General features: G+C 41.4%; 1 long non-coding RNA gene across 1 annotated transcript in view; it reads left to right on the top strand.

The window, feature by feature from the left end:
* LOC112652225 (uncharacterized) overlaps nt 1-25,969 on the top strand; it is a 122,321-nt gene that overhangs the window by 14,676 nt on the left and 81,676 nt on the right. Inside the window, exon 2 of the long non-coding RNA XR_003131297.3 lies at nt 1,831-1,886. This is a non-coding gene — a long non-coding RNA (uncharacterized LOC112652225). The remainder of the gene's footprint in view (nt 1-1,830; nt 1,887-25,969) is intronic.

The raw sequence follows: 25,969 nt of genomic DNA, 5'->3' as shown, positions 1-25,969 counted from the left end.
GTCTTTCCTTCCTATCTCTCAGACAAAGGATTTATAACTACTTTAGCATATTATTGAAGCAAAGAGACACTGTGGAAACTTGCCTCTGGGCTGACTTTTGTAGGTCCTGACTTGGGTGCCTTGCTCAAGGTTCACAGTAGGAAAAAAAAAATATATTGTTTTTTAAATGTCAGCAATTCCGGATATAAAGGGGATTCTTTTCTTTTGATTTCCTTTTTCTTTTCTTCTGTTTTTTTCCCCTCTTCCTCCTCCCTCCCTGTACCCCTACTTTTTTCTTTTTCATCCGTGTGTGACTGCATCTGAGAACACATAAATCTTAAAACTTTTCATGGGGTTCTTGAAAGCCAGCCCAAATGATTTTTTCCTCATCAAATCCCCTCTTTTGTTGCTGGCCAGGAACAAAGCCACCTAAGCCAAGTGGTCACAGTTCACTTCACACATACGAAGAAGGAAAATCTATTTTCAATCCCTAAAGATTAAGGGACAGTCTGCTTCTGGTACTGGAAGGGGGGTCTTGGAAAAAAAGATTCATGGACAGAGCATGATCTCAGAATATCCTCCAAGGATTCCCAAGATGCCCAAACAAATATGGAGTCTGAGAATTTCCCCGTGTAGTGTGTTTGGAAAAGGAATGGAAAGTTGGAGAAAGAGGGAAAACTTTATCAAGTAGACAGACAGACTAGCCCCACATGAGTGCTATCTTAGGGCAGACAGGGAGATTCAACCGTGATGGTTTTGGATAATGTACAAGGTTGAATTGGGAGAGAATTTTCCCACAAAGGAACCTGGTATCTGCTGTCCTTTCTCTGGAGTAGCTGCAAAGTAGATAGTGGGACATGGGGTAAATAGGGAAGGGGGATCATCCAGGAATGATGGTGCCTTAGCCTCTCCCTCAGCTCCCCACTCCCCTCCCCCGCTCCACCTGTGCTCATTGCTCACCTTACTGGTGACCAGTGGTGAGGTGCAGCAGACGTGGGAAGTAGGTAAGGCTTCATAACCACATGGAACTGCCTTTGAATGAATCCCCACTCTACTTCTGAGTGATTTTGGCAAGTCCCTTAGCTACCCTGAGCCTCAATTTCCTTCTCTGGAAATGCAAATATTATCTGCCCGATAACCTAACCAAGTTGTGGTGGGAATCACATTAGGTAATGGAAAGGAAGGCACTTTGCAAATTATCAAGGGCTGCAAATGTGGTCTAACGATAACAATGACCGATGGGACCCATGCATCTTATGTCTGCGAATTTCTGCAGATTGAAGGTTTGGGTTCGCTGGTGATCTCTCCTTCTCTTTTCTTTGTCTGATGACAGATGGGAGGTGGGTCAGCCCCCATCAGATGGAATGAATCATATTGCAGGTAGAAGAGCCCCCCAGCCCCTTCCCCTCAAGCTCGCAGCTCCCTATGGCCCTGCTAGGCCCAAGTACACTGCCTTGCTCCCGGTTGTGCTTACCTAGGCCTTCTCACTCGCTTGTCTGCACAAGAGAAAACGCAGGATCCAGAAATAGAGACACTTGCTCACGTTCACACAACCCTTACATGGGAGGGTCAGGATTCTAAGGTAGGAGCCCTTTTTTCTCACAGGGAATGGAGGCGAGTATAGTTCTCTCTACTTTTGTCCATCTTACCTTCCCCTCTCTCTCCTCCACACTCTCTTCTCTTTCCATCTTCTCATCTTCTCTCCCTCTTCCTCACCTTCTTCTCCTTGAGGTATGAAGTTTCCTTTACTAAATAACCAGGGGAAATTTAAAAAGAAATTAAGAGCAAGAGTTAGAAGTCTTTTTTTTGTTTGTTTGTTTTTTTGCTAAATGTGTTTTTTTTTTTTTTCAGAGTTTTTAAGGAAAGCACCAAAGAAGTAAAGTCCCTGGTGGTTACAGACTACATGGGTTTGTGCCTGTTTTTCTAAGAGCTATTTTTAAAAAAAATGTTGTTTATATTATCTGCACAGGAAATACATGAATACATTTCCATCATAAATTCTAAAAGTTGAATATTACAGATCAAATTAAAGTTTCATTTGATCCCCTTCTCCCAACCTCAAATGTAACTATGGCTATCACTTTAGTATGTATTTTCCTAGAACTTTAAAAATCAATTTATACACATTTATCTAGATAAACATATATGATTATTATTTTTACATGACTGCTGCTTTTATCATTCTGTTGCTAGTTTTAAAAATTTTATTCATGCCGTGGATCATGTCTGGACATATACACGTGACTCATTCTTTGACTGCTTCATAGTATGAAGCCATGATAATTTAAGTACTTCCCTACTAACGGGCTAGTAGGTGATTTTCATCCCAATACAAACAGTGTTCCAATGAGTGACTTCTTATTTGAGTGATGCTTCTCTAGGGTAAATACTATAATGTTGTGAATCTGAATATAACAAAATTGGTTGATTGGCTTCCATCCTCCACATAACTCTTGTTCTCAAAAGGCAGTTAACTAAAGATCTCTTACCATCATCACTTGGGATTCTTTCATTTCAGTAGATTGCCAGTTTTGTACAATACAATTTTTACAGTCTTTTTATACTTTTGTGATATCACAGGCTGCCTGAAAAGTATCTATTTTTGGCAAAGTATTGTTTGTGTTACTCGTGCAATAATCAAGTATGCACTTGGCCCAGTTGTGCGTGTTTAGGTATGTATAGTTAATGAATTAGTAGTGTAATCCAAACTGCCCTCCCAGATGCCTATACCAACTTATATTCCTGCCAGTACTGAGCAAGAAAACACATTTCCTCAAATCCTCATCAACACCTGATATTTTCAAACATTAAACATTATGCCATTCTGGTGGGATGGATAAAAAGGATATTTCATTATTGTATTAATTTGCATTTTCACCCTGCTTTTCTTCTCATGGCAGAAATGTCCTCCTTAAGGAGTTCTTACATCTTCATCGAGCAGTGGGGAGTCCCTTTCCCAGGACCCCTAGATAGGGTTTGGAGAAGATAGCTGGAATCGTGGTGAGGTCCAGAGTTCCATACACAACCTCCCCTCGCCCCAGGGCTCTGGGTCCTATACTGAAAATTCTCATAGTATCCCAATCCATGATCCAGCTCTGGAATATTAGGCTATATTTAGAAGTTCTTCAGAGATGCTATAAAATGATCACACACTCCCTTTTTCCTTGTTGTTTTTCTATGGTAGGTGTATTCTATGCACAGTCTTTTATTTTATTTTATTTTTATTTTTTTATTTTTTTTATTATATATTTTTTATTTTATTTTTTATTTTATTTTTTGTATTTTTTGGGTTTTTTTTTTGTATTTTTTTTTTTTAGATCTGGAGACCTGCACTGTAACATCTGAACAATATGTATGTACTTTTAGATTATGAAAATACTACATATGCATTATTCAAAACCTGAAAAATTTTAAGGGAGTATGAAGTAGAAAATTATCTTCTACTCAGAGACAACCATTGCTAAGATGAAATATATAGCTTGAAGAAAATACATTTTCAGATATAAGCATATCTGCCTTCTGTCCAGATTTTATAAATGTCTGCTATACTCATTTTTTAAACTGCTCAGAGAGATCATTTTCTCTTGTTTCCTCTGATATTTTGTTGATGAGTGTGTTCCTACATTGCTCATTTGGAATATAATACAGTTGGCCCATGAACAATGCAGGGGGGAGGCAGTTAGGGGCATCGACACCCATGCCATCAAAATATCTGCATATAACCTTTGACTCCTCCAAAACACAGCTACTAATAGCACACTGCTGAGTGGAAGCCTTGCCATTAACATAAACAGTTGATCAACACATATTTCTTATGTTAGATATATTATATTCTGTATTTTTACAATAAAGTAAGCTAGAGAAAAGAAAATGTTAAGAAAATCATAAGGGAGAGAATATACATTTAGAGTAACGTACTGTATTTACTGAAAAAACAAAACAAAACCAAAGCTGGATGTAAGTGGACCCGCACAGTTCAAACCCATGTTTTTCAAGGGTCAACTGTGTATCTTTAAACTTCTAGTTGAAACCTAGCATGAAATGGTCACTCCTTGCACATGCCTACTGAAAGCTCATTAAGGTATGAGGCTCTCTTGGCTCAGTGGGACCTCAGACCCTGAGGTGCTGTGGGTCCTCAGGGTAGACAAGCCTCTTGCACTCTTCTGGAGCGATAGGACAATGTCATAATAGTCTCACAGTTTGTTCAGGAACACCTCCTACTTTGCACAAGGATCAAGAGCCCCTAATGGCAAGAATACAAACCTTCTCCACAACTGTTGTCCCAAAACATAGACCTAAGAAGAGGTCTGAGGTCCCTGAGAAGAAGCCTAGCCACACAGGCCAGATTGGGTGGAGGGGATGACTTCAGATTTCATGAGCCTATCTATGTCTGTCCAGTGTCCTTGCTCTTTTCCTGAGCTTCTCGACTGTGCCAGCTGGGGAGACAAAGATACCTCCTTGCCCCGCTCCCCAAAGCAGCCAGAGTCATTCGGCTGTCCATTTTGCACACCAAATTCTTGGAGACAGTTTTTCTTTCATAAGCACAAAAGAAATATTCTTTATTATGGCTAAGATAAATGCTCTATACTTCTCACAAGTGGTGAGGAGGAATGTTGAATTAAACGCTCTGATTAGTTCAGTTCTACTGTGAACATGACTAGTTGGCTGCTCTTGTTTCCTCTCTTGGTCCACAGTTTGTTTAATTGACTCTGAACATTAAGTGATGATTGAAACGGGTTGATTTAGAATAGATGGTTTCACGCTACCAGAGAGGAAGTGCTTTCTGAAATCTGCCACCTTATGAGTGGGGCCTGTGATTCCTGGCAGCAATTTGTGAACAATGAAGCCTTATTTCCCATATTGGTGGTTGTTTAAAAAGCACCATCAGATCTTTGGATTGATTGGCTCAAAGTAGTGGTTCCCTGGCCCTACTGGACCTCATTAGGGCATCAAGAATGGAGATCAGCTGAAAGGGTCAGTGGCTAGCTTGTGGAAGCTAACTAGCTAGTTGGAGGGAAGATTCTTATTTTACTTGTAATTTTGGTGGCATTCTCAAGGGAGGACTCAATGTTTGAGACTGAAATGCTTGTGTGGGGATTACAGAAGAAAACTCTAAATTCTAGGGTGAGTGTGGCAGGATCTGGGCCGGCCAGCCAACTGGATGTCACACCTAGCTGTGGCCTTGAAAGGGCCCTCCCCAAAGGAAATTGGGGTTTAAGGGGAGAAATAATGAGAGAGGATAAAGGCCAGAGAATTTGAAAGTGAGGGGGAAGAGAATGAACGGGGCTCGGAGTGGGAAAATTCAGTGTCAATGGCATCAGCAAAGACCTCTCGCTGGGAGCCAGTGGGCTCTGGGGTCACCTTGTTTTCACTTACCAACTCCTTAAGACACAAGGTACCTCAAGCCCTGAGAGCTTCCCGAATTCTCAGAAAAGTGCCTTTTAGGCTAATGCAAGCCTGGAGGGATGAGCGATGAAGGCCCCTTGACTTTATTGCTGAGCTTCTTTATGGAACCAGAGAGTGGCTAGAAGCATAAAAGTTTTTCAGTCTTTTCTGTTATATATAGTCATGCAAGTACATCTAACATTCAGATCAAGGGCTGTGATAGAGGTGATACCAAGGGAACCCCTTAAAAGGTAAGTATCACATTCTGTTCCCTGAGATCAACACTTCCCTTCAACCAGTCCAAGGATCTTCCCGCTCCAGAAGATTTTGGCTAAGACCCCAGAGCTGGTATTTTTAATAGTGGGGGCTGGGTGAGTCCCTTACAATTTCCGAGCCTCATACTCCTTGCCTGAAGATGGAAAATGCAGATTAAAATAAAGGTCGAGGGTATGGAAGTTTTGTAAACTGTGTAGTGCTATGTAAATATTTTTATCCTTTGGAAGGAATCATATATTTAAAAAGAGATGTTGCAAGGAGCAGACTGTCTACACAGGGAGATACTCAAAATTCTATTAGTACCATATACGTGGTAGACAGAAATGATGTACATGCCTTACATATGCAGGCTTCCTGCTATCTGATAGAGTGTTTCCATGAAAACTTTTGTAAACCAAAATGGCTTAAGGCAAAGAAATAACGACTATTAATTTATATGGAAATATTTTTGAGCATTCCCAGACCTGAATAATGATCTCTCTTAGGCTTTTCTGGTACCTTAGCACCCGTCTTGCTAACGGATGCACAAAGTAAATCCAGATGAAGCACAGATGCTCACAGACTATGGTGGCTTGATGCTATTATCCTGAATGTAGTTCCTGGGGAAGGAACTTGGCAGGGCCATCCTTGCTCACTGCTTGGGGTGCATGCTGCCTCTATACGACCTCACTGCAAAACAAATGCTGAATGCTATATCCCCCTTTCGCCTTTTTCTGTAAAAGTAAAAATCCTCTCTGAATTTTTTTCAGTTAGCAAAAACAGGTACTAGTGTAGGTCTTTCATAAAAGCGAAGTGGCGTAATGTGAACTTTTGAAAAGCTGGGGATACCTATATATAAATTGTCTCCAAGCTTCTGAGGAACAATGTAGGATATATGTATGCATATATACAGAACCAGAAACAATAGGACTGGTCTATCTGTCTAGATCTATAATTCAAGAGATTTGTTATAAGAAATTGACTCACAGTTATGGAGGCAGAAAAATCTAGACTGAGGACAACTGATGGAATAGGTCCAATTCAAGGCCCCCGAAGCAGGAGAGCCAATAGTAGGATGGCTGAATCTGAGTCTGGGGGGGGGGGAGGGAAACTGAAAACTAATATCCTAACTCAAAAACAGCAGGCAGAGATTGAGAGAGAGAGACAGAGAGAGAGAGAGAGAGAAAATGAATGCTCCCTTACTCTGGCCTTGAATGGACTGGATGAGGCCCTCCAGCATTGGACAGGGCAAACTGATTCAAATGTTAATCTTATCCAACAACATCCTGCTAGACACACACCAAAGTAATGTTTAACTAAATATCTGAGCACCCCATGGCCAAGTTAATATAAAACTAACCGTCATAGGGTGCCTGGGTGGCTCAGTTGGTTGGGCAACCAACTCTTGATTTCAGCTCAAGTAAGATCTCTGGATGGTGACATCGAGCCCTGCATTGGGATCCACGCTCAGCAGGAAATCTGCTTGAGATGCTTTCCCTCCACCCCTTCCCCCACACTACCCATGTACTCGCTCTCTCAAATAAATAAATCTTTAAAAAAATTAACCGTCATATACTCCCTTCAGAGTGAAACTCTAAATAGAAGATGGAGATCATCTAGGGAAAAGAATATAACTTGCCATACCTACTATAAAGGTTTGTGTAGAAGCTTAAAACACAATACAGGGCAGGGAACTGTGAAAACACCTGAGGCGACATGGCCCAAATGAGAAATGTACTGTGGGTTTGGCTTTATCTGAGCCTAGAATTTTACCAGCTCTAACAAAATGGGTAGACCAGAACTCTTCCAGTGGTTCCTTGTGCTTCACTCTTTTGGGCTGGCAGTTTAAGAGGATAATGTTGGTGTCGGCATCATTGTTTGCGGGTGGACCCATATGTGTGGTCATTATGATGCTCACTAACTAGAGCAAAATACATTCTGCAGAACATGACACGTGGAGTCTGAGAACTAGATTGGAGTCACGTTATAATATCTTGGATTTTATACTTGGGATGTTTGGAGTGTACTTGTGATATCATCTTGAGAAAATCTCATCTCTTTGAAATGTTTCCTCATTTGTATGTAATGAGATGTAGAAAATGTTTATTATTTTAATGGCTGGTATGGAAATTCATTTTTAAGGACAGACCATCTGTATCATTTAAAAGTCTGCTACAGGGGCGCCTGGGTGGCTCAGTTGGTTAAGCGTCTGCCTTCAGGCTTAGGTCATGATTCCAGGGTCCTGGGGTTGAGACTTATGTCCTGTTCCCCACTCAGGGGGGAGCCTGATTCTCCCTCTCCCTCTGTACCACCCCTTTGCTCATGCTCTTTCTCTCTCTCAAATAAATAAAATCTTTTTTTTTTTAAGTCTGCTACAAGTGATTAAAAAATCTCAAGTTAAAATAGCCTAAGAAAAAAGGGAAGTTACTGGCTCAGTAAATGAAAAGTCCAGAGATGGGGCTGGTGCATTAATTTCTAAATTGCTATGATATTAATGGTGTAAAACAACAGAAATTCATTTCACAGTTCTGGAGGCCGGAAGTCTGAAATCCAGGTGCTGGCAGGGCTGTCCTCCTTCCAGAGGCTCTAGGGGTCCATCTCTTCTTGTCTCTGGTGGCTACCTGGCATCCTTGGTGTTCCTTAGGATTGGGAGCACAGTCAAAACCACAGTTGGAGTGATTAGAGCCCTGTCACTTCCCTCTCTGCCATCATCTTCATATCAGCTTCTTCTTTGTGTGTCTGTGTTTTCTCTTCTTTGGTCTGCCTCAAATCTTCCTCTCTCTTTATAGGAATGCATGTGATTCCATTTAGAGCCTGGATAATCCTGGATAAGTTCCTCCTCACATTTTTCTGCCATATAAGATAATATTCACTTTTTGCCATATAAGGTAGCATTTACATGTTCCAGGGACTAGGATATAGATATATCTTTATGGCCACCATTCAACCCACTAAAGACATTGGCTTCAGATATTGCTGGCAACAGGCCCAAATTATGCCATCAGGACTCAGTTTCATACCATCTTTCAGCTATCCTTCGTGTGTGCCTTTGGTCTCAGGCTCCGTTTATAGCAAGATGGTGGCAGGAGCTCTTGATTTTTTATCCTCTCAGCTTCATAACTGACTGAATCAAATCCTCTCTCTCAGCCTCAGAGAAAGTCTCATAGGGCTTTCTTGTGTATAAGGGGTCACTTATCTGTTCCCAAACCAGTAACTGTGACCAGGGCCATGTGAGGCTCTGATTGGCTTGGGCAGTGTCATAGGATCATAGTATCAGCTATTCTGGGACCACATGGACTGAGAACTGGGGAGAATGGCTCCCCAAAGAAAGATGAAGGCTATTACCACAGAAAGGGGAGGTGGATACTGGGTGGCAAGTTAAGAAACAAAAACAATTCAAAGAAAACCCCCTCAATTATTTAATGCATTAGCTTGTTGATAAGATGCATCAATAAGCCCTTTATTGATGTAAAGGAAGAAAGCTACGCTGTGTAATATAGAAGAGAAGGGGGGTTTGTGGGGGTGTTTGGGGAGATCTAAGGAGTAGAATAGGAGAGACACCAGAGGGGTCTAACTGGGATTTTGTAGAGATATGTACTGTGTGAGATGACCCTTTCAGGCGCTCCATGAATCTTCAATACAATTCTAGAAAAATTATGATATACTTAAATAAATCAATGAGATTTCTTATAGGAATGGTGAAGGGGCTGAGTTTATATCAAGCTTGGGAATTGGCCAAAATAGAGTCAGCTTTTTTAGATAAAGTTGAGAGCAGAGATGTGGGTTATATGTAAAATAGGGCTAATGACTCTCTCTTCACAGGGCTGTGTGCATGGGGGTGGGGTGGAGTGGGGGTGTCAACTGAGATCAAAGATTTGAAAATATTTTCTGTTAAAGGATACACTCCTGGGAGTTACCCTTCTATTGTTTTCATGACTTTCCTCATGAGTTCATATCCATGTAACCTGTTAGTTTTCCTCAAGATTGTCCCCAGATACTTATCAGGGAATCAGTCAAGAATGTAGATAAATCTGCTGAAATCCATCTTCTCACCATCAAAGACCTCAGAGCACATCCCTACTGATGGTAGGGTGTCTTGGCAAACAAGGATGCCATTTCTGGTTTCTTGTGGAGACGACAATGCCAGAGACAGAGCTGAGCTTCAATGAGTCGGACAAAAGTTGACTTCTGATGTCGCTTGGGGCCCCAGTGGGGGCACATCCATGAGTGCGGTTGCATCTGTCAATCTTCTGAAATCATGTGCCAAATGTGTGAGTGTGGGCAGATGTGTGCACACGCCTCTCCCATTGTCCTGGGAAGAGGGTTCATGGCTTTCAACAGAGTCTCAGAGGAGTCATGACCTCCCAAAGGTTAAGTACTACTGACTTGTAGCATCACTAGCGATGAGACTTTGTTGAAAGGTAAATGAAGAAACCTGAGAATTATAAACCCACTCAACTGTCAGCTCACTTAGGCTGGCTCTTCTCTGAAGTTCTGGTGTGCCACTCTGACAAAAACATTTGGGAAAAAGCAAACCATTTTTTATACAGGCACTCATTCCTTTTTTTAAAACAATGTCTTTAAAAATTTGTGTTTTTTACATTGGAAAGATAATACTACTTTTAGAAAATTTAGGCACTAAAGAAAAGCAAAAGGTATTTAAAAAAAATCCTTCAAATATCTCATGGAAAAGTTTGCTGGCAGCACAGTCTAATGAGCATAAGCTTTGGTATAAGATACACTTGAGTTTGTGTTGTGTGAGATTTTGGGAAAGTTGCTTAATTTCATCAAGTCTGTCTTCTCATTAATAAAATTGAAATACTAGTTGTACTTATATCATGGTGTTGGGGATTAAATGAGAAAATGCATGTATAGTGGCTGGCACAGTGCCTGGCATGCAGTAAGTATTTAATACATGATCAGGTTTTGTCATGAGTATTATTTTCTTTCCAAATCTTTTCTACATACTGAGATCATACTGTTCCTTAGATGATACAACTTTATATACTGCATTTTTTTCTCTTTTCATTGTAGTCATCCCCCATACCATTAAATATTCCTTATCAATGTTAGTTTTAAAAGCTAGTATGTTATATTAAACATAAGGTATATATTCAAATTTACTTGATAATTTCTACATTGAGAATTGGGGTGTTTTCAATTTTTAACTACCATAAACGTATGTCGTCATGAGCAACCTGGGATTTGTTGCTTTTTAGTATCCAAACAAGATGGTGCCATCAATGTATTTTAGGCAAACATACTTTTGAAACCAGTATGTTTTGCAGAACAATGGGAATTTTTGCAGTGGATATATATGATTGCTTCAAGACAGCTGAAAGACTGCAAGATGGAGAAACATTATGAATTTTACTTGTGACTGCTGCTTTGACTTCTGGGAACACCCAACTCTAATAGTTTCAATTCATAGCAAAAGGAGGGGGAAAAACCACAAGAGAGAAAAAAAGGAGGGGTACCTGAGTTATATAAGGACACGAGTTTACCAACTGAAAGGGAGACCCCTCCCAAATCACAGTGGCTTAAATAAATTTGAAATTGGTCTTTTCTCTCATATAACTGTTGTGGTGTAATGGCCCAGGCTGGCATGGGGACTTCAGGGACCTGGCCTACTTTCATCTGTTGTTCCCATCCTCACAGTCCACAATGGCTCACTCATCTCGCTTGTGGGAAAAAAGAAATGGGGAAGAAAGCAAGCATTTGCTCTTTAAGAAGTTGTGTGCACCATTTCAGCTCACATTCTAGTGGCTAGAAAATGATCAATTGCCATATCTAGTTGCAAAGGACACTGGGAAATGTATTTTTAGTTCTGGGAATCCTTGTATACAGCAACCCATTTGGGTTTCTATTTCTATGGGAGAAGAGGAGAACAGATATCGAAGGACAGCAGAGAGCTTTTAAAACAAAAAATAAAGTGAAAAGACCCAGGGTGTTGGAGATAGGGGAGCAAGAAGAGAACAAGGACTCCTATCAGAGCAATGAATGTATCAAGAGTGTAAATCACTTTTGCCCTGTATATTACCCATCCTTAATCTTATTTAGACTCAGTTTCTAGATGTTTGGTTACAGTTTCTCCAGCTTTTTCTTTTCCTCTCTTTGGTATCACCCTTCTACCCACAAAGTCCTGTTCTGGTAGTGCCTTTCCATTCAACAAGCATTCAGAAAGTGCTGCGTATAGGTGGCTATGATACATCCAACTGGTGGAAACAAACACACAATGAAGCCCAATTAGTATAAACAAGAGATGTTTGGAAGTCGGGTATTGTGGGGGTCCTAGGGGGAGAGGGACCTTTTCTAATTAGAGCGGAGTTGGGGACTGCTCTAAGGAAGGCGCATAGAGGTGGTCTTAGAACTGAATCTTGGGGCATCTGGGCTGCTCAGTTGGTTAAGTGTCTGACTCTTGATTTCAGCTCAGGTCATGATCTTAGGGTTGTGAAATCGAGCCCTGCATCAGGCTCTGTGCTCAGTGGGGAGTCTGCTTGAGATTCTCTCTCTCCCGTTCTCCCACTGCCCCTCCCCTCCTTGCATAAGCATGTGCTCTCTCTCTCTAAATAAAATCTTTTTTAAAAAGAGAACTGAATCTTTTTCAGAGAAATAGAAGGTGTTTGTTGGACCGATAGAGCGTGGTGAGGAGAAGGAGCAGGACGAAGCGCAGGAAAACATCCTCCTTGTGTGTGATTCATGGTTGTAAGATGACAAAAGGCCAATTCAGATGGGTTTAAGCATAAAGACAAAATGTATTGGCTTATGTAATTTAATATTTTAATGGGGTGGGAAATGCAGATCCAATTTCAGAATCAACTGGATCCAAGCATTTGATGGTTGCCCCTCAGCCTGGGCTTCTTCCTTCTCCAGACTCTGTTTTCTTTCTCTTGGCTTCTGGTAGGCAGGATCTTTGTATGAGGTGGCAGAGATGACCACAAATGCTCAGGATTCAATCTAGTCTCTGAGATGCCCCAGTAGAGCTTTTCCCAGTGGTTCCAGCTGAAGCTTTTGGATTATCTCTGATTGGACTGACTTGTACCACATTCCCAACCTGGAATATGAGTATGGTAGGGCAGCCCCAAACAAACTGTCTCTCTAGAGTGAGTTAGGTGTTGTTTTCTGAAGGAAAATGAGTAATATTAGCAGAAGAAGGAAAAGTAGATGTTGGGCAAAACCAGCAGATGAACATGGAAGTTCATTTCAGGAACTCCTAATTATCCAGGATAAGTAGAGTACAAGACCATTGAATGGAGGGCTTTGGATGTTGTTGTGCAGAGCATGGGCTTTAGCTGGGTGCTACTGAAGGATTTTAATCAGAAGTAACATGGTCCTTTCATACATTATTAGTAACTAAAGTCTGTAGTTAAGTTTTATTCTTTGTGTTATACATTCTGTGGGTTTTGACAAATGTGTAATGATGTGTATCCACTTTTACAGTGTCCTACAGTGTAGTTTTACTGTCCTAAAAATCCCTCATGCTCTTTCTATTCATCCTTCTTACCTTCCAAACCTCTGACAACCACTGGTCTTTTCACTATCTCCATAGTTTTACCTTTTCCAGAATGTCAGATAGTTGGAATCCTATAGTTTGTATCCTTTTTAGATTGGTGTCTTGCATTTAGTGATGTATGTTTAAGGATCCTGCATGTCAGGGATCTCTGGATGGCTCAGCAGTTTGGTGCCTGCCTTTGGCCCAGGGAGTGATCCTGGAGTCCTGGGATCAAGTCCCACGTCAGGCTCCCTGCATGGAGCCTGCTTCTCCCTCTGCCTATGTCTCTGCCTCTCTCTCTCTTTCTCTCTCTTTCTGTCTCTCATGAATAAATAAATAAAATCTTAAGAAAAAAAGGATCCTGCATACCTTTATATGGCTTGAGAGCTCATTCTTTTTTATTGCTGAATAATATTCCACTGTATATGGATGGACCACTTTGTTTATCCTTTTACCTACTGAAGAACATCTTTGTTGCTTCCATATATTGGTAATTTCATAATTGCCAATTTGTGTGCAGGGTTTTTCTTTTTTTTAAAGATTTTACTTATTTATTCATGAGAAACACACAGAGAGAGGCAGAGACACCGGCAGAGGGAGAACAGGCTCCATGCAGGGAGCCCGATGTGGGACTCGATTCTGGAACTCCAGGATCACACCCTGACCTGTAGGCAGATGCTCAACCGCTGAGCCACCCAGGCATCCCTGTGTGCAGGTTTTTATATGGACATAAGTTTTAAACTCATTTGGGTAAATAAATACGAAGGAGTGTGATTGCTAGATCAAACATGGTTCTCTGAATAACCTTTTATTTGCTCTCACATTTAGTAATTTACTTGATTTTCACAGGAGCTCTCTAAGGTGACACCCATTTATTTTTCCACTTTTTATTTATTTTATTTTATTTTATTTTATTTCATTTCATTTTGTTATTTATTTATGATAGTCACACACACACACACAGAGAGAGAGAGAGAGAGAGAGAGGCAGAGACACAGGCAGAGGGAGAAGCAGGCTCCATGCACCGGGAGCCCGACGTGGGATTCGATCCCGGGTCTCCAGGGTCGTGCCCTGGGCCAAAGGCAGGCGCTAAACTGCTGCACCACCCAGAGATCCCTATTTTTCCACTTTTTAAATGAGAAACTGAGGCTCTAAGAGTTCAAGTAAAACATGTAGGTTCATATAGTTAGTGAATGTGTGACCCAGACACTTCATCCATGCTTTTCACATGGCCTGAAGTGTACAATAAAGCACTTAGGCAGAATAATTCTCATGATCTCAGCCCAAATCACTGAAACAATGAGACCAGGTCAGTCTCAGAAAAGAGGTGGGGGAAGCAGTAAGTTTCTTTTTAGTGTCTTCCTGGGCCCACACCCAGACTCTGTCTTTCAAACAGACGTCCTCTGGCCTCCTCCCCAGGATCAAAAGGCATCTTTACTATTACTCTGGAAGCTGCCCAGTAACTGGCCGGATAACTAGATGAAGTCATTTGAATAATTGTTATTATTAATGACTCAATGTGCTACCCCTCCCAGATAAAATGTGCATTTTCATAGTAGCTTTTAATACCTTCACTCAAAACAGTGAAAAATGTGGGAATTTTCAGCATCAGGCAGGGAGGGCTTGAGGGGTGGAAAGAAATGATGTGAGATCTCCCAGTGCTCCTCAAATATCCCTCACAGTTAGTTTGGACTAAATGTAATGCCCACAGGTAATGACATTTACTCTTTCATTTCATTCCTGGATGCAGAAATCATCCCATTAAATGGGAAGATGATATTCATGGATGAAACCACGCAGGTATAGTGACTTTTCCTTCCAGTAGCTCTGCCTTAATGTCCTATCAGGAATATTTACCAACCTCGTAGTTAATTACTCTCAGTGAGATACACCACATTTGTTGATGGGCAGTGGTGGCATGATGAAAGGGTAGTTTGGAGTATTTTAGCCTCCTTTCTACTCTCCCAAACATTACAAATAATCATATGATATGAATAAAAACAATGTGTTGGTTACATAAATGTAGCTTTATGACAAATCTCTTCCAAGCAGGTGGTTGGCCCTAAATCCCTCTTTTGTGGAAACTGGGTTGCTGCCACTGAGAAAGGCTTCTCACAGGATTTAGAAAATAAAATAAACATCGCTAGTGTGAATTTTGACATTATCCCTCAAACATCGAAAGAGCAGTGTCTTGATTATTACAATAGGTGTCTGGCCTCCCTCCAGCAAACTCTATTTTTACAACGAAAGTGACTCAGATTCCTTCCTTTTGCCTTTAAAATGTGAGTAGCTAACTGGCAAAGCCCTGGCCTTGGGCATCTCTGATTTTATGAGAATCTTTGGATAATCTTGGAGTCTTACAGTAAATGAAAGCATTGCTTGCCTAAATAGCATTCCTGTTATTAAAAAAAGAAGATTCCTGGGATTTAGTGTATCTGAGTGAAGTTTTACCTCTTTCGAGACCTCAGGGGAGCCATCTCCTAGGTGTGTGAGGCTGCTGGGTGGGCACATTATAACTTAAAGCCACCCCCCAAAGGAATATTCCATGGGTGGTTGTGATTTTGCACAGGAAGGTTTTTTTACGATTTTATTTGTTTGTTTGTTTATTTATGTATTTATTTATTTATGTATTTATTTATTTATTTATTTGTAGGGCATTAGTTGGGCCTGGGGAGAGGGTCAGAGAGAGAGAGAGGGAGGGAGAGAGAGAATTTAAGCAGGCTCCACACCCAGCCAGGAGTCTGCCATGTGGCTCAATCTCATGGCCCTGAGATCATGACCTGAGCCAAAATCAAGAGTAAGATGCTTAACTGACTGAGCTACCCAGGTACCCTTGCAAGGGGAAGTGTTAAGTCGGTTCATTCCGGGTACCAGAATCTGGATGAGATATTTGGGGTTCACCTCGCCTGAGCATTTGTAACAACACTGGTTGAACATTTAACCTGATGTATCTTTTAATAGTCCCCATGGCTTCAGAATCTAGCCCAAATCCCTAACATGGCTCCAGGGCCCTTCGAGATCTGCCCTTCTAACCATTCCCCTATTTCCCTAACCCCGGGTACTTCAGGTACTTTGTGCTCCTGTAGAGCTCCAGCCTGCAGAGTTATAGTTGTTTACCATTCTAACTCCCCTGCTAAGCTGTTGGCCCTGGACTTTCATTCCTGAGCACAGGGTGTGGAATTCTGTAGCAATCCGTAAATATCTGCTGAATGAACAAATGAAAACAATTCATTGATGAACCCAAACTATAGGCTGAGCTATGAACATTTTACCGGAAAGCTAGCTTAAGCAAATGTCTTGAAAAGCACAGTATGAGGTATATGAAGAGAATGGATCTAGTATTAACCCATCTCTCCTCATTGTGAACTCAGTAGCGCCTTCAGTGGAGAGGGGCCAAGGGAATCAATCATTCTGCCCTGGCTCTGTGTGCCTTGGCTCACTTTCTTTCTTGGCCCTGACTTTGCATTGTCCCAGAGGCTCTTTTCTGCACCATACTCATCTACATCTCATGTTCACATGCACTGGAATGGGCTCTTTCCTTTATCAGGGTTTTGATAGACATCTCAGTCTATCTGAATGAAGTTGTGCCAAGTTCACAGTCTAAGGAGACCCCATTTTACACCGTGGGGTCTTGTTGTTTCTGATTTGCTACCATAAGACCTCTATATGGCCTGACCTTGAAGAAGCCTTGTGCTATATTGAATGTTTATGCCCCTCCGACCCCAAATTTGTATGTTGAAAATCCTAACTCCCAATGTGATGGTATTTGGAGGTGAGACCTTTAGCAGGTGATTAGTAACCTTTTAAAAGATACTCTAGAGATCTCTCTTGTCTCTTCCACTATATGAGGACAGAGTAGACCAGTTAGTTACAAAGCAGGTAGTGGGTTCTCACCAGACACTGAAACTGTTGGCACCTCAATCTTGGACTTTCAGGCTCCAGAAATAAAGGTTTGTTGTTTGAGCCACTCAGTTTCTGGTACTTTTTATCATGGCAGCCTGAATGGAGTAAGACACCTGGTTTCCTTCAGTGGGCCTTCTGTAGAAAACAGAGGCTTGCTGCTTTTTCCTGGGGTGCTTCTTTCTCTGTTCTGTTCTGCCCTATGGTTTTATGGGAGCACTGGGAGGTGTAGTCAAAACCACCACCATCACCATTGTCACCACCACTATCACTGACACCAGCACGATTATCACTACTATCACCATATCACCATCAACACTCATGTGTCACTTCCTTGCTTTAGCTGCAGTGCTAAGTACCTTACCCATGTTCATTCACTGAATCTTCATGACAGCCTTATGGAATAGGTGCCATTATTTGAATCTTCCTTTTGTGGATGAGGACGTGGAGGCACAGAAGGACTCTGACTTGTTCAAAGTCATATAGCTATCAAATGACACTCATCTGGGTTTTTCTTGGAACAAGTTCCCCTCTGTACTACGTGTTACACTGTGCTGTGCCCTCCACCATCCTAGCTCTAACCGCCAGAGTTTTTTATGGTATACTCACCTTCATGTGGACCTTAGAGGCAGAGCTATGGAAACAAAACATTTTCCTTTCATGTGGTCTTTATTTCTTTGGTCTGCCTTTCTTTTTGGCTTGATGGTCAGCTCTTGACTTTGTGCTGATGATCCTTGGGTATTGGATATTTTCCAGTAATAAGAGAATCCTGCTAGAAGGAGGATGATGTGACAGTAGGAGGTAGGGGTTAGGGGGGTTAGGTTTTAGGTGAAGCATTTGGGGGAGGGGATACAGAGAAAGAATATTTGAGACCCTCTGGTATAATATTGCAGAGTGATGTAGGCTTCATACCTCCCATTCCAGCACTCTTTAGAATTTTCAAAAATGGAAGCTCATCTATCTTTACCACGGCTTTGTGAGCTAGAAAACAGCAGCTCAGAAAGTTAAATGATTTGCCATAGGTTATCCAGCTATTAAGCAGCAAAGCAGGTCTAGTGCTTCTGTTTCCTCGTTCTGTTTTCACTAGAACACCCTTTTTCTCTATGATGGTATGAGCAGATGAAGAGTAAAAATAGACACACTCAATCTTTATAATTTAAAATTTTCTTTTATTGTTTCCCCAGAAAACAATGAATGAAAGATGAACTTGGAGTCCCTGTTGAGTGGCTTGGCTATTGCTAGTACCTTCCTTCTCACCAATGAGTTATGGTTGGAATTTGTGATGAGTAACTTCAGAAGAGCCAAGGCTTTGGTTGCTGAATCAATGATGTTTGATTCCTTTTGTCCAGAAATCAGGCTGACTCTTATACTAGTCTGGATTTTTGAAGGTGGTTAGTTTGTGTGATTGTGAGAAAGTCACCTATCCTTTGTTCCTGTTCCCATCTCTGTCCCAGGTGATGGGAGAATTATTATGCTTGGAGTGTAGAGAAGTGGGAGGGGAAAGATAGTACTGGAGCTTCCAAATGATATAATTCTATTCAATTCCATCATTGAACATTGTACCCTGTGTTTGTGTGGTATCTATTTTTACTTTCACCTTTCCACCTTTTATCAGGCTGTTTATTTTTTCATCAGTTTTTAAAAGATTTTATTTATTTATTCATGATAAACATAGAGAGAGAGAGAGAGAGAGGCAGAGACACAGGCAGAGGGAGAAGCAAGCTCCATGCCAGGAGCCTGATGCGGGACTTGATCCTGGAACTCCAGGATCATGCCCTGGGCCAAAGGCAGGTGCTGAACCGCTGAGCCACCCAGGGATCCCTATTTTTTCATCATGAGAATGTATTATTCTTGTAATAACAACAAGAACTATTATAAAATAACCAGCAAAAAACTAACTCTATTTTAATTCTACCTTCTGCCTCCAAAGTGGAATGAAGAATGAGTGCAAAATTGCTTTGTAATAAACGGGGGAAACCCCCACTGAACTCTAAGTATTCTTTACATTTCTTTCTCTACGCACCTGCCTACTCTATTTACTTAAATGAAAGTTCTTCATAATTATTTTAATTCAACAAAATTTTGTTCCATGGCTATTTTTGGCTAATTACTGATTTGGTTCCCCAAACAATAAGACATTATACCTGCCCTTCCAGAAATGACAGATTGGTGGATGAGACATGAAAAAATGCTGGTCTCCCTAAGATGTTTCTTGAGGCAGAAGTAGGGTCCTACCACACATGGAATTGCAGGGCTCTCAAGCACATCCCTTTCTAGTGCTGCCTCACTGGCCTCCATGGTATCCACCTTTCACCTGCTCCCACTGCAGAGGCAGGGTTGCTGGTCATCCCTGGTGCTCAGATGCTGTGCATGATGATGCCTTCTCATTTCTCCTCTGGCTGGTCCAGCTCCATGCTCATACCATTGAGACACTGCTCACCTCAGCTTTCCCCAGCTTTCATATCATGTGGGAAAAGCATCTTTTATTCCTAATTCTGGTATATTCCCATACATAGACCACAAAGGAGAATTGCCTTCTGTTCTCCCAGTTACAAATTATACAAATCTGGATACAAATTATAAAAGTAAAATTAAAATTACAAAAAAAAATTGTAAAAAAACCCAAAGAGGACACAGAAAAACCACCCAAATTTTGGTTGTAGCTCCCATCTTTAGAGTTCCCACTAAGCTCCTTCATGTCAGGACACAAGTCTCTCTTGCTCACTTGTGTATCCCCAGTGTCCAGTATGGAGCCTGACTCAGAGTAGGTACTCACTAAATGTTTGTTGTGTGTGAATGGAGGACTAAATGACTCAGACATGCATCCCTGTGAACTTGGCCAAGGACAAGCTGAATGGCAGATACCATGCTGTACTCAAAATTAGCCCTTCCTTGGACACTGGCTGACTGTCCTTGGAACATGTTTGTGTGACTTGGCCCTCTCTTCCCTCAGGATGAATTCATTTCCCAGGAGGCTCCTCAGACCCTCATGCAATAGAACCTTGGCAGACCCACCCCAGGGCCCTCCAGATTTGCCCAGGCCCTGTCTGGATCTGACATGAAGATGGCCTGGGCTCAAGCCAGGGCTAAGCTACATAAACAATGACAGCTGGAATGTCAAGTGCAAGGACAAGAACCATGAGAGGGAAGAACAGTTACTTCTGATCAGGAAGGCCAAGGAAGGCATTAGGAGGTGATCGGAGTGAGGACCAGCTGCAGGCGCAGGGTCACAGAGCACCTAGGAGCACAATGTTCTGTGTCAGAAAGCCCACTGTGTAGAATAAAATTGGGAGAAGATGAAATAAAAATTGTTTGGGGACAGTGGTGGACTTTATTTCCAAGGCCAAGAGAAACAAACTGACCTGAGTTTGGGAAGTGTCAGATGAATGATGGATTGCAGGGAGAGAGATTGGAAAGCTGCTTCAGAAGCTCCATCGTTAATCCAAGGAAGAGGTTGGAAACTGACCAGAGGTGGGGCAATGGGAACTCAAAGTCTCCTCTACTACATAGTAGTCCTTTGTTTACTTATTTGGGTATTCACAACACATCTAAACCCAGTGTCAGGCCCAGAAATCATGGTCGATGGATGACTGTAGAATGAACGAGTTAATAAAGTGCAGATGGAAAAGACACTGAGGACATAGAATCCATAGATTCTGAGAGTGGGGAGCAGGTTGGGGAGAGAAAGAGAGAAGATGAAGGTAAGATGTGGATTTTAGGTATTCCCGGGAGGCTCCTACCCGAGGTGAGAGTTTGAGGGAAAGCAGGTAGGGATTGAGAGAGGATTATGACAACATCGAACAAGCCCACATTCTATGCCAGGAGTGCTTCTAAAGGTTTCATGTGTGATAACTTATTTTATTCTTATGATAACCTTATGGAGGAAGTATTAGTATTCTTTGACAGTGAGGACATTGAGGCTCAAGGAGGTTAGGTACATCCTGCAGTCACATAGCTAACGGGAGGCATTCCCAGAATTTGAACCCTTGCCTCTTAGTTTGGGATCTGTTGCATTTGAGATCCCTGTGGCCAAATCTGCAGTTATTGGGAGGCACGTCACGTGCCACTTTGCAGATGTTTTTCAAGCTCCTTTGGTTTTATGATCAGTTCTGTGATTCTAACTAGGTACATTAGTCATGGTTCTGCAGAGAAACTGAACCAGTAGGATGTCTATCTATCATCTATCTATCTATCTATCTATCTATCTATCTATCTATCTATCTATCATTTACCTATCCATTCACCCATCTACCTATCTATCCAGACTCATTTTAAGGAGCTTGCTCATGTGATTGTCAAGATTTGGCAAGTCCAAAATCTGCAGGGTAGGCTGGCAGGCTGGAGACCCAGGGAAGGGTTGAATCCGAAAGTGGTCTGCTGGACTTGTTCTTCTCCCACAAGGTCAGTCTTTTTCTCCTAATACCTTCAACTGAATGGATGAGGCCACCTCACATTGTAAAGGATAATCTGTTTTACTCAAAGCCTATTGGTTTAAATGTTATTATTATCTTGAAGTGTCTTCACAGAGACATCTAGAATAATATTGGGCCAAATATCTGGGTATCATGGCCTAGCTAAATTGATCCATAAAATTAACTCTCACACTAGGGCTTAGAAAATAAGGACAGTGGCAAGTACTTAGCATACACTGCAGGTGGTCTTACTGAAGCAGGATGGAGGTGTGAATCAGCATTTGGTAAAGTTGGAAAGTTTGAAAAGTTCATGAAAAAGTTTGGGAAGTTTTAGGCTTGGATTACCAGCATTTATGGTCTTTCAAATAATGCATTTAGTAATGGTTTGATGCTATTAAGGAAGATGCGGTTAACTATGGTTTCTAGGTATATTTAATAGTTCTCTTTTTTAAAAGATTTTATTTATTTATTCGTGAGAGACACACAGAGAGAGGCAGAGACATAGGCAGAAGGAGAAGCAGGCTCCCAGGAGGGATCACGCCCTGAGCTGAAGGCAGATGCTCAACCGCTGAGCCACCCAGGTGTTGCATATTTAATTTTCTAAGAATATAGAATGAAATGACTATGGTTATAGCATCCATATTAGTGCAACCAATCTCCAATTTATCAATTTGTCATGGCAGTAAAAGGAAGGCTGTTTCAGACATTTGGAGGGCATTTCTGTCCCACTGGGAGTACTTGAGTTTTGTGTCCGGCCCTGACTTCCCAGAAAGGGTGAGCAGCATGTCACAGGCAGCCAGAGGAGCCATGGGTTCAAGTACCATCGCAGCCCAATCTGAATATCAACTTACTTCCTTCCTTTTGAATCAATACACTTAGATTCCCACATGTTTTCTATGTGAGCATTTTTTCTTGAATATTTATTGGCCTGGGTTATATTACCTCTCCCTCCAATATATATTTATTCTGGGACTAGCACTTTTAAATTCTCAGAAATTACCACAAATATTGACATTTATTTTCTAGGCTCCAAAAAAACATCATTTATGCTGTTTGGAAAGACGTTATTTGGTGTCTGGTTAGCTAAGAAATGGAGACGTTGAAACCTAATCTTAGTTTGGGGTTCTAGAACGCCCTTTTGAGAATATGATTTTTATCTGTATTTGAGAATATGCAAAAGATAAAAGTAAATTTAAGCTTTATATAGTACTTTATAAACATGAGTTCATTCTTTCTGTGTTCTTATGATGCTATGCAAAATATAGTTATATTTTCAGTAGAGTCAGTAAAATCTTTAAAGAGGTAAATTGGCCTAAATTACTTGGTGGTCAAGCCAGGAATTAAACTCTTGTCTCCAGATTCCCTGACCAGGGAGCCCTGGGAGGAGGCAGAGATCTGGTTCACATGCTGGGAGGTCTGGTGGAAAGAGTATAAACTCTGGGGTCATGGGTTCAAATCTCTGCTCTACCTCTCACCAGCTGTGTGAACTTGAACAAGTTATTTGACTTCTCTGACTACTAAAAGCACATATGAGATACTGGAGATCACAGAAAGATGAGCAGTTAATTATATTTGTAACCCTTTTACTGGTTGGAGAATAACCAAGTGTTTCAGGTAACATTTAAGAAGTTTCTGCATTCTCAGAGCACATCAGTCTGAAGATAAAGTGGTGCCAAATTAACAGGAACAGAAAACCTCAGCATTTCTCTACCTGAAGATGATATGGGCCTAAAAAATTTATTAACACGAGCCAGGCATTTTTTTGGGGGGAACATTGTAGTATTTGGCATATTTCTCCAGCAATTATTAATTTCATTGTATTTTCTGACATTCTTTGCTGGTTTTAGGGAATTTAGGATGGGTGTCAAAACCCTAGTTGGATATCTCCAGTGCAGAGTCTGAAACACAGACAAGGGTCAGGTAGTTTGGGGGAGATGATCCCAGGAAGCACAATGAAGGAGGAGGATTATAGTGGGCAACTGGCTCTGAAGAACCTTACAGAAGGCTCCTCAGAATAATTCTTCCATTGGGTAGGAGGTTGGGGCATTTACTTATCTACTGACTCTGTTATCCCATTTGTTAAAGGCTGGTTCTGGGGATATTAATTTCTTTTTCTCTTCTGGGCAAGGGCTACATGCAGACTTAGTAGTCTTCCTTGCTTTTGGAGAAAAACTCTGAGCAGAAAATCTGGAAATACCTTGACAGAACCTTGAGTTGGAATCCGGTGTCGTAAGCAAGTATGCCCACGATAGCTATGCTGAAATCAGGTGGGCTAAAGGGAGTGTGGCAAAGACCACAATCACTATTTGTTACAGACCTTTATTTTCCCCTCAATGGTTTCTGGTAATGTGTAGGGGGAACTTCATGTGTAGTTGCACATATGTGGCTGGAGCTCTGTGAAGCCATGTCTGATGTGAATGCTCTTGGCCTCCTCTGAGCTTTGCAAAGCTCAGAGGAGGCCACTCGACTAGTATGCCCCCATCTCTGCCATCTCCCACTGAGGCATATCACAACCACACTGTACCAACATCAAACCACTGAGGTGGGGACAATCCTTTTTGCCTGACTTTGTACCCTATATTCTGACTTTGATCCCCAAAGCATTAAAGCAATGAGAATCTGGGAAACTTCTGTGAAGTCGCAAATATCACCTGGACGAGGAACATCTCGATCCACTGTGACCTCTTCCCGCAGTATCTTGGATCAGTTAATGTGTTTTGTACCAGAGAGCTCAGAGTTGAGGAAATATGAAGGCAGATGGATAGTTCTTGTGGGAATCAGGAGTCTAGACATAGCTGAGAGGAATTAGGAGCTTTCTTTTCTTTTTTGAAGTCCAGGCAGAAAAGGCAAGGAGTCAGGAGAAAGGAATTCACAGGCTGAGGGGGCTTCTATGTGTCAGCCATTTATAATGTTATATCTCTTTTTAAAAAAGATTTTATTTATTTATTCATAAGAGACACACACACACACACACACACACACACAGAGGCAGAGACATAGGCAGAATGAGAAGCAGGTTCCCCACAAGGAGCCCGATGTGGGACTCGATCCTGGACCCTGGGATCAGGTCCTGGGCCAAAGGCAGACGCTCAACCCCTGAGCCACCCAGGCATCCCTATAATGTTCTATCTCATTTAATCTTTATTGCATTTCACATTACTATAAAGTAAACATTACTATTTCCAAGATGATCAAAGCAACAAAAGTTCAGGGGGAATAAATAATTTTCCCAAGTTCACTATGTTAGGAAGAGACAGAGTAAGGATTTGAACCCTGGTGTATCTAGTATTTTTTTTTTTTATTTGGTGTATCTAGTATTAAAGTCTGAGCAATCATATAGCAGCTGAATGGAGAAAAGAAAGGAGAAAAGTCAGGACATAACTAAATTGGAGGTGAGCGCTTGAAGAGTGGGTTGAGCTACAGATTCTGATTTCAGTTTGCACTCTGAACTATGGGAGCAGTCCTCAGAATGAATTCCACAGGTTGAAGCAAGCATTCATGTGAAAATGGCCTGGGGGATTGAGCTGGCTACAAATTCAGTGAGCCATCAGGTGCTGCTGCTGCAAAGACTGGGAAGTGTCCTTACTTTGTATTATAGACTCAAGGCCAGGTGGAGGAGGTCATAGGCCCACTGTGGTTTGTTCTGTTTAGAATTTACTTGGCAGTCCACTTTTTAGCCACCACACTTTAAGGGGCACTAGGAGATTTACAAATCAGATTGTTTGTATTGATTGTTGTGTGAGATGTATTGTAGGCAGGAGCTATACAACTGGAGGAAGGGAGCACAGAAGGAGACAAGGTGGCTGTTTTCATATACTTAAAGGGCTCATACAAGAATTTGCACCCAAAACATTGGAACTAGGCAAATAGAAGGGAATGAAGGAAGCTCTTACTTATTGAGACCCATGTGTATCAGTTGCTGCACTTGAGCTGAGTACTTGAACTCTAAGGAAGATGGGAACAATAAGCTGAACTGAAATGTCTACCAGTATGAGAACATTCCTCTTAGACATTTCAAACAGAGATTGGATTAATGTGGACAGAGATATTGCAGGAGGGGATTTCGGCATTACCCGAGCAGTTTGAATAGAGGAGGAATGACTTCTCAGATCTATTTCACCCTTATAACTGTGTGGATAATCTCAGCCACTTATTCATTCTTCAAGATCATTGAGAACAGGACATTCATCAATTAGATATATTAAAATAAAAATAAAGATCCTCGAAGACAAAGATAAAAAATTCTAAAATCCTAAAGAAAAAACAGACCACATGCAAAGGAACAGGAATCTTCTTGAAATCAGAACTGCAGATGAAATAGTAAGATACCACTTTATGATGATAAAATTAACAAAAACCTGTAAGGTTTGATCGTTTTGATCACTGGTCAGATAATTCCATTTGAGGAGAGATTCTCATGTGCTAGTGAATGAGAATTGGGATAGTCTTTCTGGAAAACAATCTGGTGCTTCTTGGTGAAATTGAGAAGGGTGCATATTCTCTGTCACCCACAATCCCTTTTCTTAGTCACATGCTCCCGAGGAAC

This window comes from Canis lupus, chromosome 13 (assembly GCF_003254725.2).
Source record: "Canis lupus dingo isolate Sandy chromosome 13, ASM325472v2, whole genome shotgun sequence".
Lineage (NCBI taxonomy): Eukaryota > Metazoa > Chordata > Mammalia > Carnivora > Canidae > Canis > Canis lupus.
The sequence above is the reverse complement of the archived record's forward strand: the minus strand, read 5'-3'. Positions and strand labels throughout refer to the sequence as shown.